This window comes from Myripristis murdjan, chromosome 23 (assembly GCF_902150065.1).
Source record: "Myripristis murdjan chromosome 23, fMyrMur1.1, whole genome shotgun sequence".
Taxonomy (NCBI): Eukaryota; Metazoa; Chordata; class Actinopteri; order Holocentriformes; family Holocentridae; genus Myripristis; species Myripristis murdjan.
Window position 1 is genome coordinate 23,476,858 of NC_044002.1, and position 18,417 is coordinate 23,495,274.

Sequence of the window (18,417 nt, forward strand, 5' to 3'; positions counted from 1 at the left end):
TATAATCATAATACAGTTAGGTATACAGCACAATATAACAACAGTATTTTAATAAGTTGTGGAGCTGCTTTAGGCAAAAAATTGTAATATATATATATATTATAATGACACATTAGCATATTAAATAGAATATTAACCAAAATATTGTTACTGTGATGGCACTACTGAGAACTACAGAGACACTTAAAGTTCCTATAGAAATATTAAATTAATTTTTAATTGTTTTTTTTTATAACATTAAAGCAAATGTTTCCATGTTTTTCTGTAAGTGTATTGATTTTTTTACTTGCTTATTGATACTGGCAGTCATTTCTCATATAGATCAACAACTGGAGGCCACAGTTCACTCATTGTGATTGACCACCATGCACCGTACTGAAATGCAGTATATCATTGTCTCTTGTCTTCATTGAAGACAGTGTGGTGGTGATTGTGAGCCATGTTGTCTTTAGGATTTATAAACACAGAATGTTAACTCACTCTACGGCATTAAACTGAGCTCTAATTCTTGAATGAGAACAAGTGAGTGTGTTCATCAAACCATGTTGACCTTTGTTAGGGTTAGTTTGACCATTTAAGTGTCACTTGTGGTAAAATTATGTCTATTTATGTAGCTTAGTCAATCAACATAAGTGCTTCCATGCATTATGTCACATTTGGAAACATATGCATTGTATGGATGCAAAACTGAACTGTAAAAAAAAAAAAAAAAAAAAAACTGTTCAGTCTACAACACACCCAACAAACACATTCACTGTATTAGAGCCATCTAACCATACACTTAGCTAATCAGTTAATGAAGACACTGAAAGTTTTTTAACATTTGTTTTAAATCGTGAAAGTAAACTTGTTCCTCTTGAAAGAATACTTGTTGATTTCATATTATCACAAATCTCTGAATAAAAAAGCATTATCTTTGCAAATAAGACAAAATCCTAATCAGAATTTCTGAGATTAAAGTCATAAATTTATAAGAAAAAACTCACAGATTTATTTAAACAAAACAAACTTCTGAGATTATAGTCACAAATTTGTGAGAAAAAACTTGGAAAAAATATTTTCTTATTTATTTTCAAAATTTTATTTCCTTTTTTTTTTTTGGTAAAGGAACCACATTGCTTCACTTTGCTTTCGGCTGCTGGTCGCCATGTATCAGGTCTGCAGCTGATGACCTCATCAAATGCAATGGGATTTAGGAACAAGGAAATCCTGCTGATTTTAGCCCAGAATCACAAGATTGTTTTCTTCTGAATCGGCTCAAGTCACAGCAGTGTCTCTTCAAAGTCCAGATGCTGAGGAGAAGATTGTGATTCTGGGCTCAAACCACCAGGATTTCCTTTCGACTGAATCCCACAGGAGGAGAACAAACTAGTTTCGACTGTTTTTATAATCTGTTTTTGAGGTTTCCATAAACTTGTAAAAATTTTCTTGCAAATTTACCACTTCAATCTCAGAGAATATCCATGGTTTTTCTTGTAAATTTATAAATTTAATCTCAGAATTTTTTTTTTGTCTCATAAGTTTACCCCTCCCCCCAGCTAAGTAATTTTTTTTCTCCCTATAATGGCACTAAATACACGGTAATAAAATACAGGGAAACTGGAAATGATCATTTTTTCCCTCCCTGATATACAAAAGAAAAAGGAGGACAAGCTGGACCATAGGTTTATTGAATTATATATCTGTGTGTGTGTACATATGTACATATAGATTGGGATTAAAGAGGTAAGTTAATGAGGGGAAAAAAACTCACAAATTTACAAGAAAAAAAACCCCAAAAAATTCTGAGATTATGAAGTCACAAATTTATGAGAAAAGTAGTTTTTCTTTTTCTTTTCTTTTCTTTTTTTTTTTTTTTTTTTGTCAAGAAACCAAGAACCGGATTCAGCAAAGTGAAGCTGTGTGATTCCTCGACCAAAAAAAACTATACGAAAAGGTATTTTTATTATTATTTTTTCATTTTTGTCATGATTTTGGCCCTAGTATGCAGTCCTACAAAACTCATTTGGCACAGTCCTACAAACTCAAAAAATATGTGGCTTCTTGGTAGTGATATGTTGCTGAAAAGTTAATAGTAAAGCTGCCACTGCCCCTTGCTGACTTCAAAATGATTTTTTTTTTTTTTTCTTATCTCCTGGGATGATTGGAAATTACCCCCGGTCCCTTCCCCTGTAACTGCCAAGCGGATATCTTCTTGATGGGGTTACATTCAACCATTACACGTACCCCTTTGCTCAATGAAAAACCTGTCACAAAATGGCGGAGACGTACGTTAGCAGACCCCATTTTGAGGAATTGACAGTAGATAGCGGAAAAATGCGCGTCTCGGCGTGTCATGTCCAAAAACAGTGCGGTTTTTGGAGCGGACAACCCCGCGACACACTTGAGTTCCCCTCGCCGCCCCGTTTGGACTCCGCACCCGGGAACCCAATTCGGGCTAACGGCGCGCGTGACAGGCTAACGTTAGCATGTCGGCTTAGCGCCTGACATTAGCAAGGACGGCGAAATTGATCCCGGACCGACGACGAACAGCTCGTTTTTAGTCCACGTCAACACCTAACATTGATTTATCAGATCGTCGGTTTATTATTTTGCGTGTTTACCAATAAAATAAATCGATAACGGAAGTCCTCGCTCGAGCTAAAGCCGTTTGCACTCGAGTTAGCTGAAGCGGCTAACGTTAGCTTACAGCGGCTGGATGTGCTCTTTAAAAAGGCTATTATTAGCTCAGTGCTAGCTGTGGTGGTTAGCAACTCACCTATTAGTCTCCGGAGATAACTTAAATTTACATTCGATATGCCCATGTTTGAAAATAACGACTTTATTCTGCACCGTAAATGCTAACTTGGCTAACCGTAATTCAGTGTGACGTTGTGATAAAACGGATAGTTAGCATGTCGCGCGGACAGCGGGCTGCTTGTATGGAGGCCGCAGATTGTTTGAAAAAAAAAAAAAAAAAAAAAACGTAATATTTTTTATTCTGATTTTTCTTTAAATTGAATACCGAAACAGCTAACGTTCAGCCAATGTTCATGCGTAAAATCAACTAATAGATAAAAATATAAAAGTCGATTGGTCTGTTATTTTCTGTGCTAACTGATTTAACGGTGCCGGTGTATTCAGACGGATAAAGCAACTTTAAACGGTAAAATCAGTTCACACATGGTGTTTATGTGCCTAAACACAATGTGCACACATTAAAACGTTAATAATAGTTTAGCACAGGGCTGCATGATATGGATTAAATTTCATATTTCTCCATATTTATGCCAAATATCTCGATAGTGATTGGATATGACTGTGGGTTCACACTTGTTTGACATTTTCACTATAGCAACAGTGCACATTTCTCATTCTTTGAAAAACTATATTAATACCAAATGACCATAGAAAATGCAGTTTCACTGGTCACTATGTAAGGCTGCATAAAAAAAAAAAAAAAAAAAAAAACATTTGCTGCAACGTCTGCTTTGATACAGTAATAATGCAATTAAAATAAATTAATAAAAAAAAAAATACTTCACTGATCAGAACAGACCAATCAGTGTCTTAGGCAAACCCTAAAAATTGATATTGTTCATGTCATTGTGTTTTGAAATAATAATGTTCATGTTCATATTGATACATAGCTCAGCCCCAGTGTAGTATCTTGGTGAAAAGGCATAGGTTAATGATGGTTTGCAGCCTGTATCGTGGTGTTTTGCCTCATGACGATAGAGGTCACGGCTTAATTCAGCTGCTATTTATTTCCCACCATATTTCATATTGCAGGTAATGGCCAACTTGCAGCGTTTTGCCATCAATTGTTCAACTGTAAATGACACAAGTATACGGCTAATCCTTTAATTGGATGTTAGAGCCTATGGAATGATTTAATGTTGAGGATTAGTCGAACTGATCGGCAAACAAAAACACTTTGTTCCAGCTCACATTATCGACACACAAGGTTATACACCAGCCTGCATACCCGCTATTAATACGTTTTTACTGCACAAATACCACGATTAGGCCTGCATTGTGACTCTCGTACTTGATTAAATTGTTTTTTGTCATCAAATGAGTCATTTATATTTATTACAGTAACTAAAGACAAGCAGGGTTGTTGTTATTGTGCACGTTAGTTAAACGTGGTAAAGGTCATGCCATGGTGGTGTACAAGCCGTGTGATGTTGATACTCTGCTGTGATAAGCATTCAATATGCATTACCTTGAAGCTGCCTTCTTTTATGTGCATTTTTGGCATTTGATGTCCAGATTAGGCCACATAATCTAAACAGTCCTCTGCCTTTTACTCTACCAGGATTTTTCTGGCAGGACTGACTCACTGTACATCAATGTTTCCCAGTGATAGATAGGGATTGTGTTGCTTTCAACTAAAAGCACACTTTGTTCAAAACCACGGCTGCAGCACTGTCGAGGTTTATTATGTTGCAGAAGTTGTCAAAATAATACAAATGCCATCAACAACAGCACAAATGAACACTGGTCGTCTGTGCGAGCTTCTGTGTTTTGCAGTGTAAGGGACTGTGTGACATTTCTGTGTTTCTGTCGCTCTGATTCAGCCACCGGGTTGAAATCACTGGTCTTGATGAGCCGCTTGTCTTTGGAAAATACTGATAATTAATTAATAAATATGATTACATTAGTAGTTATTATTAATGATGGTGATTATTGCACTGGTAATCACCAATAGTAGCCAGAAATGATAATGAAAAAGTGGCAGCTTTGTGTCAGTGGTAATCATATGGCAAATAATCACCAATACAAAAAAATTATATAGCCTATATATTTTCAGAAATGCATTAATCCATACACTTAAGACCATTAATAATTAAATAAGCTATGTTACTTTGATAATATGCTGCACATTTATGCTGAAATGAGTCTTACAGTGTAAGATTATGCAACTAAAGCTGTGTTTTTTGTGGTGGGTTCAGCCTCTGCATTTCCAGCAGCGATGCACGGTGTGTGTGTGTGGTGAGTGTGAGCGCGCAGTTGCAAGTTGCACGGTCAGTGATGCCATCAGGTCGAGCGGCTCATGTGATGTGACAGCCGGGTCCTGCGCGGCATATGGCGCAAATGAGGCCAGCAGCCCAAACCGCCTGCAAGCGCCCAGACAAAAGATCCCAGTGGGACGCTAAACTGCATGTAACGTCCTCGCACCTCCCTGCGTCCTCTGGTCCTCCACACCCGAGGGCGCTGCACTCTGGTTTTGGGAGTTGTGTGTATATGTGTGTGTGTGTGTGTGTGTGTGTGTGTGTGTGTGTCTGCACTGAGTTATCTGGTGGAAAACGGCTCCATCTTCTGGCAGCCGGGCCTAAAGTGTAAAGAGGCAGGACTGATTCACCTCAGCGCTTCAAGAACATGTTGTACTTGCAGGAGGCAGTTGAGTTGGGAGATTGTAAACTGGATTCAGTCAGTGTTGAGCAGGGTGCATGCTGGGAGGTGGAGGCGGGGGGTGGGGTGTTTAGTGACCTAATAAAACAGATGAGCATCTTGCAATCAACACTGCAAGTCACCAGCTACAGTCAGTGCTGCTGATGTTAATTGTACATTTTTTTTTTTTTTTAAATTACTTTTACTTAACATCATTATGTATTTTGTTTTCCACTTTGCTGCAGTTTCATTCACTTTCCTCTCTGGTGATTAGATGCCATCCATCCAGCTGCAAAATTATTATTATTTTGGAAATTAAGCAGACCGGTAATCTCTGTTTACACCTGTCGCCCGTGTTAAACTCGACAGTCAAATGATACTCCACTAAATAAGGGTGGATAACACTGGTGATTTTACTTTTTTTTTTTTTTTTTTTTTTTTTTTTGTTAAAGGTCATTCTCAAGGGGTCACATGTCAAAATAACAAACTAACCCCCGTCATTCAAATTCCTAACAAATAATTCTACTCATTCCAAGCAGTACAGCATGATCAATGGAATAAAAAATTAAATAAACTTTATTTGTATGGTACCATTAAAAAAGTACTTACTTTACAACAGCAAAATAATATGCAGTATGCAATAAAATAAAATGAAAAAGAAGAACCACACATGTTATAGAAACATAAAAGTAGGAATAAAATAAAGCATACTATAAGATAAAACAAAAGTACAATAATAAAGTGGTGCATTATTAGACATAAACAGTAAGGAATCAGTCAAGTAAACAAGTGTATTTCAAATGAGAGGGTGTAAAGGTAATTTTTGGAGTAATGCTAAGACATTATGGCCCTGTAGCGCCCCCTAGCAGGTGCACCATAAACATCAGACTGAAGGTTTGGCTGCAGCATTTTACATTTTACATGCCTGTAGCCTCTGTGGAGACTTTTGCAACATAACACCAGGTTTTACTTCATTTCATCACCAACAAATACAACAAATAAAGGTTGGAATGACCAGCACAGCCTCCCAACACAGACATTTTACAGGTAAATTGAATTTCACGCCTTGTTTTGTGGTTCGACTAAATTTAGTAGATGTATTTTACTGATGAAAAATGTTTCACCTCCTAAACTGAAAGACTTCCCTGCCCATTTGGACTGAAGGGATGAAACTGCATCAGAGGTTGTGGCAGCTCCTGCAGATGAGGTCAGGCTGAGATATCAATAATAATGATAATGATCATAAAAATAACAACGACAACAACAAGAATCATAATGAATTTTATTTATGGAGCACTTTTCAAGCAATAAATACCCAGTACTGAACAATTTGGGATGTTTCAAAACAATAGCAACAGAACTGTAGCAACAAGAGATTAAAGAAAGTATATGTAAGTAAATATAAGAGCTAAACTTATGCATATATACACAAATTAGAAACATAAGTAACATTAGGGACAATTGCAAGAGGTTTAAAAAAAGAGAAAAAACAGGCAAAACCAGGTGATATTCTGTAAAAAATGAATAAATAAATAAAAAGTGGGTAAAGAGATTAAAGTGATAAATTAACAAGAAAAAAATCAAAAATTAATGAGAAAAGACATCAAAGTTCTGGGATCGTGAAGTCACAGATTTGCACGAGAAAAAAGCAATTCTGAGATTAAAGTCGTACATTTCTGAGAAAAAAAAAAACAGTCAAAACTAGTTTGTTCTCCTCCTGTGGGATCCAGTCAGAAGGAAATCCTGCTGGTTTGAGTCCAGAATCCCAATCTTCTCCTCAGCATCTGGACTCTGAAGAGATGTTGCTGTGACTTGGGCCGATTCAGGGGAAAACAATCTAGTGATTCTGGGCTAAAATCAGCAGGATTTCCTTCTGACTGAATCCCATTGCAGAGCAGAATTTGATGAGGTTGTTGCTGTGGCTGCTCAAACCCTGCAGAGTGAAGCCATGTGGCTCCTCTAGGTAAGTGAGAGACAGATAAGCGTAAGAAAAAGTTTTTCTCTCGTAGATTTGTGACTTTATGATCACAGACTTTTCTAGCTCTTTTCTTTTAAATCCGAGTTTTGTCTTGTAGATTTACAGCTTTTTTAATTTTATTTTTATTTTGGAAAAGCATTCTTTATACATTGTTTCACATAGTGTTAAGCATTATGATATTAAGCTCACACAACATCAGCTTAAAAAATTTCAAGAAATGTCCCTTTATGGCATAACTAACTATTTACATTTGAACATGGGAAGCTTTCCACTCATAGTTTAAAGAGAGATGTAGGGGAAAGAATAATAAACTAGAATTGTGCAGTTTCTGGGGAAACCGTGTGGGCAAGCTGGAAGAGTAACCGCAGCGCGCAGTTTCCGAGCAGAAAATAAAAGGTATCATGAGAAAGGTAACACTTTGGGCTTTGGGTTTTTCCATTTTTCAAAGCACAACTGGTTTTCCTACTACTTTACCTGAATCTGTGCATGTGGAGTGAAAATTGTGGCCGGGGGAGCGAGTGAAAGACCAAAGTTTTAGACGATTTTTCAGGGCTGCTGCACTCTAGCCGTGATGTCACTCACTCTAGCTGACACCATTAGTGTGTATTGCGTCCGGAATTCCAACGGAATTGCGGAAAAACGCAAAGTCAGAGCGCCTTGAAAATCGACGCGCCGCTTCTTCTCCACAAGACGCACGTTTTTCGTATTTGGTGTGTGGACGCAGGTCAAAAGCTCTGCGCCCTGGAGCCTTCGGAAGTTTTGGCCATTCATTTCGGATGGCCGAAATTTTCCATAAAATTGGAATTTTGAGAATTCCGTGAGTCGGATTCCTTATAAAAGTAATAGCACACCTCTCCCAATTGGGCTGCACATCTTCCCAGTTCATTGTGTGGGCGAAAAATGACGAATAACGTGAGTGTGCAAGCAGACAGCTTGCCCACTAACAAGCAGAGAGCTTGCCTACTAATAAATAAATAAATAAAAAGGGAACAACAAAACATATGTGTATAAATACACCTATATATACCTACATACATACATTACATATGAATCGAATCAATCAAAATCTGATCTTACTGGTCTAATGTATTCAGCCCACTTGGTCCATATCAGCTAGAATTTTTCTTTTTGGATTCTGAGGGAAAATGACAGCCGTTCCATAATCTATATTTCATGTACTATTTCTATCCATTCATCAATGATTGGTGGGTCTGGTTTTAGCCATCTCCTTGTGACCACCTTTTTACTTGCCGCCAAAAGTATTTGAGCCAGTTTCTTGTCATTTTTGCTCCATCTTTCAAATGGGGTAAATTCACAACTTTAATATAAAAAATTCAGAGTTTTTTCTCTGAATATCACTACGTCCCCCGGCTCTGTAATCCCTCTCCTCCGTACAGCGGCCCTAGTGCACCGTCATACATGAACCAAGGAAGTACATACTATCAGCTGTTGGGAAAAGCCATTTTGAAGAAGTTTTAAGGCGGTGTTTAAAGGCAGCAGCAGAGTCGGTGGAGGGTTGTTCCAGAGCCCAGGAGCTGGAGCCGCAAGAGGCTGGATCCCTCTTTGTTTTTAATCTGGAATAGATGAAAGACCGGGACCACCAGGGCTGAGGGGCCGGTCGGACCTGAAGGATCTCCATTACAAACTCTTGCGTCACATCACTCAGAGCCTCGTGTGTAATGAGAGCAACAAAATTTCTACAGAAACACCAGGGGTGGAGAAAATGCATCAGTCAAACCCTCAGAAATAAAGAGTCAAGCTCATAAAGTAGAGGGTCGTGCTTCATAAACTTAAATTATTATTAGACATTAGAAAACCTTATAAGTATGGTCACATCACTTGTTGCGGCTATTAAATTATGTAAAATCTGTATGGATGTGTGGTTAGTGCACTGTTTCTCAAGGGCATTTAGAGAATGCTAATCTAGATTTTTTTTGTAATCCAGAGTATATAATTGGAGTATGGTGCCCCCTGTTGATGCACCATCACCCCACTGCATGTTTAAAGACTTTTTTTTTTTTTTTTTTAGTTTTTAATGGAGTAACAGCATAACCAGGTAGCTGTGTCCCTTATGCACTTTGCCCTGTTTGTCATCAGGCAGTTTGTTTAATCTTCATTGTCCCGGAGGATAAATTCTGTTTGCAGTCATGTGTGTGAAAAACATCAAACCAAACATGAAAAGGACAGGAGCCGCATCACAAGACGCATCCTGCTCACAAGACGATGGCAGTGAATGATAAAGTTCATCAGCGTTACAACAAACAGCATCAACATTTTTCCCTGCTGACTCTCCTCTGAGGAACACATTCATTCTCCAAGGGGTCACAGGGGTTGTTGGAGCCTATCCCATCTCATTGGGCAGAAGGCAGGGGAAACATCCAGGACAGGTCGCCATCACAGGGCACATGAACTAATAAATGAATATGAATGAATGAATATAAAACATAGATAAAAGCTAATTATTTCAATAAAACAGTCCATGAGGTTACGGTTGAGGATAGGAGTTCCATTTTGCCATTAACAGTGATACTTGTTATACTTACCTGTAAAATCAACCTTAACCCTATTAACCATATTAAAAGTCATCACAAATTTTAATTCATAGCGATATAGGTAAAAAGTATTAAAAGGTATTTTTAGTGGACTTTTACAGGGTTAAAAACAATAAAGACAAACCAATTCTTTTTAGACGACTAAAATAAATAAAAAAAAAAAAAAAAAAAAAAAAGACGATTACAAGCGCAGTGCAAAATTGCCAGGGTATAAAAGGGGAAGCCACTGAGAGAGAGCTCATTTTCAGTCTGACTGTCTACTTGAGGTCTTCAGGTGGGCACCCTCCTTCACTAGTGTTTCAATGACAGGTCCACAACACCTCCAGAGGGCTCATCAGCAACACCTGACATCCCAGGTGTTCCCCCCTCTGCTTCCAACCCTTACATGCCACCGGTGTTATTTGGGGCCCAGGAGGTGTCTCCCTCTCCACCCAGAGCCACCGACTTGCTTCTTCTGCTATGCCTGAGAGAGCTTTGGTGGTTTGGTGTTGGGTTTGGCCTCGAATTCCCAAGTCTTTAAGGAGCCTGATGGTTGACTTGCCCATGAAGCCTCTGCAGCCGACTTCCACTGGGCGGACCTTGGTTTTCCACCCAGAGGAAAAGAAAATCAGAAAGGAGCTCTCAGAAATGTTTCATTTATTTCTCCTAGACAACTATGAGATCTGTGTGAAACCCAAGTGAGACTATAGCTTATTTCTCCTGCTTCTCATTTTTTTCTCCAGAGCAAAAAGATGGACAAATGCTCAAATTAGACTCCTTTTAAGTTTCAAAAGAGATCTCAACAAGTTCTATAATAATTCTCAGATTTTCTCCACTTTTGCATCTGTGCTTAGTGGTCACATTTCCATTTCCATTTGTAAGAAAAATGTAAACTAGGCTACACAACAGAAAAACCCAACAAAAAAACTCAGCAAGCAAATCAATTTCTTCCATAATGTCTCCAGAAACTAATGTTTGTAAATAATAGCCTACTGGCTGAAGGTTTAATGGTTGACGCTTGTCACTTGTCAGTTTGTAGCAGCCTGGTTAACTGACATTCTAACGGACCAATCACGAAGGAGATCATATTTAGGCCCGCCTCCGCGGCCCCGTTCTAATCGGCCAGCACCAGATGTCAAACCGGGCAGAAATCTTTCACGGTTGGTTCCCAGAACCAAGCGGGCTGGTGTAGTGGGAATGAATGCGGAACCGTGAATTTCACGGCGCGGCGCGGCACGGTACTATAGTGGAAAAAATGCTATAAGGGACAAGGGGAGCAAATCCATGTCGATAAAATGCCCACCACAGCATAGCAGAGCCAGCAGACCCCCTCACTTTAGGGGTGCAGCATTCAGACCTGTAGCGTTATCTTGGTACATGCTACACATGACCTCGCCCACTTGTGGAGAATATGGAGAGGGATGACTCCTCAGACCACATCACTTCTTTCAACATATCTGTAGACCAGTGCCGATGGTTTTCGCACCACTGAACTCTCAAATGTGCATTTGTCTTTGTAATGAGTGTTAATGCACTGCTGCCCCACTATAATATCCCTCTCCATGTACAGATCTTTTGTGAGAATGGTGTTCATCCATCCTGTTCAAAAACTCAAAAAGCACACTTAAACAGTTCTCGTGGTTTGTGGTGCCCAAAACCTTGCTAAGACACTTAATGTTGTTTTTCCTTTAATTTGTTTCCCATCTGTATGTGTTTAATCTAATGCCCCTGTGATCTTGAGAAATACTACAGCATCAGAACACATCAAAATAAAATAAGGTTGTGTAATTAAGACTTGCCCCCACTATAACACCAAACTCATACAGCTTGACTGGTGTTGGAGCTGGAGCTGCTGGGACAGTGAAACTAGGGATGACAGAAAAGGCACATTAAAAAAGTTAAATTTCATTTACATAGCTATTCGAATCCAGTTGATTTTACTACACTTTGCATATTCTGGTACACATTATATGATATAAAGTTTTCTCCTGAAAGAACATCAAATCAAAGTTTTCCCCATTAAAAAGTTGATTAAGATTCCGATGAAGCATCATTATAATCATAATAAATCACAGATCACAGGTGTAATATTTATGATAATTGCTGGTTTTCACACTTTAAAATTGGAAAGTAGATAGATAGATAGATAGATAGATAGATAGATAGATATAGAAATGTCAGTACCTGATAACACATTTGATAATGTGATTAGTGAATAAAACATTTTGATGAACCCAATTGTAAAAAGCACTGAAAAGAAGTTACTTAAATAACACCTTTAACATCATTTGTTAGCTGTTAATATTTTTATTTCAATAAAATTTTTTATTATTGGGGTATTTAGATAACATATTTTCAGTGATTCAAAGACCTCTTAGTAGAAGAATTTTTCCCATTTCCCAGTACAACCGAATGCAGCATCAGTACTCTACGCTACTATCACAAAAAGTGAATTAATTCATCTTTGGTCAAAGAAATTTTAGGTTAAATAGCTTTATTCGCGTACCCAATACGGAAGCAGCTTAAATTTGCGCACAAAGATCTGAATTGTGAACCCGCTGGATGATGTGGGCACAACAGCAGCGTTAGAAAATCTCATTGGACAACACCGCCATCCATCACACGCTGCTGATTGGTTAATGTGTCAGGTGGGTTGACGGTTGTTGCTCGCTTTGGAACCGCGTCCGTGAAGGCAGCAAGGAGAAATGGAAGAAAAGGTTGCTGTAGGTCCTCGCAAAAGAAGGTAAGCAAAATCTTTGTTATGTTTGTTTGTTTGCAATTTGAGTCGATATTGTATCATTTAAAAAGTCGGTATTTATGTTGGTTCTGTTACTTTTTGAAAAATCCGGTCTGCGTATGCGGCAGATGCTAACGTTAGCTAACCTAGGCCGCGCCCACTCTTGGCTACAAACTTCATCAATGTTAATGCTAGCTACTGCAGCAAGGCCAAATTATGGGAGGATCACCTTAATTTTCGTGAGTTGCTTGACGTTAATTTCTTTATTTGCACCGTCATCATCAACTGAAATTAATCATCATCAAACAATCATCAGGGCTACAGACTAACCAAAAGGCATGTCGTCCTCCCGGGGACAGAAAAAAAATGTTCTCTTAGTTATAAAATGACAGTTGCGCATCGATTGCAGCTAAAATCTGTGTTTTTCACAGCATGGACTGATTACAAGTGAGTGTTGCTGTTAACTGTTACTAAACACTGGCTGCCCCATCTTTGACTGGGGGGAGGGACCCGCAGGGGTGATAGCATTCCGGCGCCGTGTCGGAGCTCCGGTGTACCGGCGTGACCATAGACATAATATACGTAGACGCCTCATGACGTGCTGGAACGTGAGCAGCGTCGCCGCCATATTGGATGGGTCTCTTCAGTCTAGGCTAGCACCAGAGTCAACCAGAGTCAATGGAGAGCTAGCAAAAATGCCGGTATTTTGTGCAGCTTATAATTGCAATAACCGGCACAGGATTTAAACCAGATCGCGTGGGATTACCTTTCAGAAGTAAGACTGAACAATAATTTTGGTTATTTTACCATTTATAATATTATATCATCGTTACTTACGTGTAACGTTATTACAGCAGGAACTGGTACTCTCTCTCTCTCTCTCTCTCTCTTTGACTCTTGCTGGGGGTTTTTTTCTTTTCTTTTTAAAGGTTTCCCAGTGATACAGGCTTGAGGAGGCAGTGGGAAGTTGCTATAAGACGGGAGGGTTTTGTTGTGACCGAGTCGTCAAAGCTCTGTAGTGAGCAGGATGGGTCAGACTGTCAGTCATGTCCTCTGTGTGTGTGTGAGTGAGAGAGAGAGAGAAAGAGAGAGAAATAAATTCAAATGAACAATCAAACTTGTTTCTTTTTTAAATTATAAAATTAATTCATTTATACATGTATCTATATGCCATACCATATGTTTTTGTTATAATACAACGTCTTTCAGCATGAAAGTACGTATTTTTAATGTGTGACAGCATCCTGTATCATAACTGAAACTCTGCTGTTTGTAACAAACCAAACCGTGGAAAAATCGGGTAAAAAGTCGGGGAGTTATGGATTATTAAAGTTGGGGATACAGTAGAAATAAATGCAGTGGCAGCGTATTAGAGACCCATCCAAGATGGCGGCCGGCTGCTACGTCAGCTCCAATAGGCAGCGGCAGCCTATGAGGCGTCTACGTATATTATGTCTATGGGCGTGACTGCGGGGGGAACAAATTTGGGTTCGCCCAGATTTATCTAACAGACATTTCTCTGGATCCAATAGAAGTTCGTTCTCAACCACACTAACTAGGCCTACTAGCCAATCAGAAGTAGGACAGGGGCGGGACTTGGTTGTTTACAATCAGGCGCTCCGTGTGCCGTCGGAAGTGAGTCTCGTTAGCCTTCAGTGACGCACTGCAACCCACAGGATGGACCGCAGGTTCATGAAGCCCGGGGAAGACAGCAAAGACGTCTCTTAAACCAATTATGTCGGCGCCGACAGGATTCGGTATGCCTACTTTACATATCGATATCCCCTAGGCCGTTTATGACATACAGAAACTTTAACAAACGTCGGGAATCGGAGAAACGGCGCTTTGCGCCTATATACAGTGCCATTACGGTAACTCTGTAGGACTACTGACACTTCGACCGTCCAATCACAGAAGAGTCCCCGGTGTGTCACATGTTTGTAATATGAGCTTCTCATACCGTAACTCATGAACCAATGGTGCGATCGAAAAAAAATCAGACGGTTTCTGAAAGCAGAGAACCGGAGCTTTTCCGATGGTGTGGAAAAGCTAGTGTAATTGCAGGGTTAAGAATAGGGTTTGGATAGAGGAGAATGGGAGCAATGTGGCAGTAGATAGTTACAAGTTAGGTATTAGGGTTATTTTCAAATAATGTATATATGTTATATGATGAAATTTGCTGCACACTCATATAATGTGTAATGTGATAATGTGTTCTCCCCTCTTTGTTCCATACCCTACTGTTTGTCTTTCTATGAAATTACCTAAGAACCACTTAAAAATACAAATAAAATGTGTTGTGCTTTTACATATTTCACAGAATGGAATGCCCAGCAGGAGAATTTTAAAAAGAGATGCCCAAAAGACTGCGCTACCCCCCCAAGAAGATAAAGTTTTATGAACCAGACCCTGGCTCACCTAAAGATAATGAAGATGGTAACAGAAACATTGTTCTTTTACTGCACAGCATTTTTATTTTATGTGTGTTTTGTTTATTTTATTTCGTTTTTCCAATTAATTCACTTTTATTTTTTATTTTTGGTTAATATGATAACCAAAATCTTACACAGTGCCTAGTCTCTTATTTCATATTGTGCAGCTCCAGCCACAAATGTTGATTTATGGATATTGGTAACAAATTTAGGTCAAGAGAAGTAACAATAATTATCATCTCTGTGCGTGTGCGTGTGTGTGTGTGTGTGTGTGTGTGTGTGTGTGTGTGTGTGCGTGCGTGTGTGCGTGTGCGTGTGCGTGTGCGTGTACGTGTGTGTGTTAGTGTAAGAGAGAAAATTGTGACCAAGCAGCCCTGTTGACCAAATTATCTTAACTGCTATTACAATTAGGGATGTGCTTGATTAATTGATCTATAATTGATTTCAAATTGATCTCTCCATGTGTGCGTCATGTACTGTGATCAGTTCGCTCTACCTATTCTTGGAGAAATTGGGTTAGTTGCAGTTGCTCAAATTCAACACCAGTTGCTGAAGTCCAGCACCAGGATAAAACATTAAAACAAGCTAAGTGCAAAGACTAGACATTGACACTGTATGTAAGGGGAATTCATATCTAATTTGTGCTTTCTTTTATTCGTGCAGCTTACATCATGCGCTGTGGTGCGCTCGATGGATGGACAGCAGTGGAGAAAACCAAACTCAAAAAAGCCTTGATAAACAAATGCCGCATGAGGGCATTTTAAAGACTTTTTCTAGTATAGATGTTTTTTTCTTCTGTGATTTTATTGTTTTAGGAGTGTTTAAAAAGCATTTTTAGGAAAACTTCATGGTCGAAACGTTGGGCTTAAAAGTTAAAAGTTTTGCAAGAATTGTTGACTTTTGCAAGAGATGTAGAATGTTCTGCTGGTTTTGTGAGCTTTTGTGGTTATTGTGTAAAGTCTTGTGAAAGCAGCCTTTAATATAGTGCCCAAGCATTCAGAAAAAAAGCCCAACAACAATAAACAACAATAATTTGTTTCAGCATTTGTAAAAGTGTCCTTGTTTTTTGTTTTTTCGTTTTTGGTTATTACTGTGTGTGTGATACATACATACTATGTATGTATGTATGTATGTATGTATTATAAAATCTCCATACTAGCTTTTGTATTGCTCAGTATTGCCTACTAGCTTTAGTGTTGCCTGCCACCCTTAAGTCTCAAATATGACTCCTGTTGCTCACTGTCCTGTCTCACCTATTTCTCCTAGTGAATTTTAGGAGAAACATGTAAGACAAAAATAGAGTCTAAAATGAAACTAAATTGAGTTTAGCAAGGTGTCTCCTTTAAGTCTCAAATATGACTCCTGTTGCTCACTGTCCTGTCTCACCTATTTCTCCTAGTGAATTTTAGGAGAAACATATAAGACAAAAATAGAGCCTAAAATGAAACTAAATTGAGTTAAGCAAGGTGTCTCCTTTAAGTATCAAATATGACTCCTGTTGCTCACTGTCCTGTCTCACCTATTTCTCCTAGTGAATTTTAGGAGAAACATATAAGACAAAAATAGAGCCTAAAATGAAACTAAATTGAGTTTAGCAAGGTGTCTCCTTTAAGTCTCAAATATGACTCCTGTTGCTCACTGTCCTGTCTCACCTATTTCTCCTAGTGAATTTTAGGAGAAACATATAAGACAAAATAGAATCTAAAATGAAACCAAAATGAGGCTGAAATAAGAATCTCAGTTTTGTCTCCGGAGATGTAGAAAAGCAAGCTTTGAGCAGTAAAATTTTTCTCTGGGCACCTGCGTTGCTCAGCATCAGCTGCCAGCTCTGCGTACTTAACTAACTAACCAACTAACTGACAAACTAACTAACTGACCAACTAACTGACAAACTAACTGACCAACTAACTGACAAACTAACCAACTGACCAACTAACCAACTAACTGACAAACTAACTAACTGACCAACTAACTGACAAACTAACTAACTGACCAACTAACTGACAAACTAACTAACCAACTAACTGACAAACTAACCAACTGACCAACTAACTGACAAACTAACTAACTAACCAACTAACTGAACAACTAACTGACAAACTAACTAACTGACCAACTAACCAACTAACTGAGCAACTAACTGACAAACTAACTAACTGACCAACTAACCAACTAACTGACCAACTAACTGACAAACTAACAAACTAACCAACTGACCAACTAACTGACAAACTAACTAACTAACCAACTAACTGACAAACTAACTAACTGACCAACTAACCAACTAACTGAACAACTAACTGACAAACTAACTAACTGACCAACTAACCAACTAACTGAGCAACTAACTGACAAACTAACTGACTGACTAACTAACTAACTAACTAACTAATTAACTGACCAACTAACTAACTAACTAACTGACTGACTAAATAACTAACTAACTAACTGACAAACTAACTGACAAACTAACTAACTAACTAACTAACCGACGGACTGACGGACTGACTGGCTGACTAACTAACTAACTGACCAACTGACCGACTAACTAACTAACTAACTAACTAACCAAGTAGCAATGTCTGACTTTGTGGAAGTTGGGAGGGACAACACCCTGCAGCTTATCAATGCGTATGAGAGCCAGGAAGACATGGAGGCCTTCCTCCATGACTCTGGGGTGAGGATCCTGGTGTTTGCCTCTACCTGTGAGAGGGAGGAGGGCCTTATGGAGCAAAGTACGATGTGGCTGGTGTGGTGGTTGAGCTTGGGAGGCTGGAGGGGGTGAAGGCCCACATCCCCTTCATCACCCTCCCTCCAGCCGGCCCCAGAAACATCAAGCCCCACTATCATATGCTTAAAAAGCATTTTAATTTAAGGGACTGCAGCTCTGGCACCAGGGATGCATTGAAAAATATCCACGGCTGCTGTCATGCACAGACAGCAGGTGGGTGTTTTGTCAACGTCAAGGTGGGTCCCAGGGACCTGAAGGCGGTTAACCACACCTCCTTCACTTCCACAATTGCCCCCCGCCAAACTGATGACGAGATAAACAAGATCCGGTCAGCGTTTGTCAAGGCTCTGCGTAACTTGGACAGCAGGAACATGGCGGGGGATTCGGTACAGAAGAACAGCCTGGCAAACCCGTCCAGGTTCAGTGTCCTAGCACAGGACCAGAAGTTTGTGCTAGGTCTTCTGGACAGGGCGATCAAGGCTGTTGACGACCATCCCTTCATCAGGTTCATGCTGTCCATGTCCATGTTTGGACAAAAGAGCCCTAACAACTTGGATTTGGATCTATCCATGCTGCCTCTACGCTTGTGCCGACAGACAGCAATCTGCAGGTGATGTGGTCCAGGACAGCCC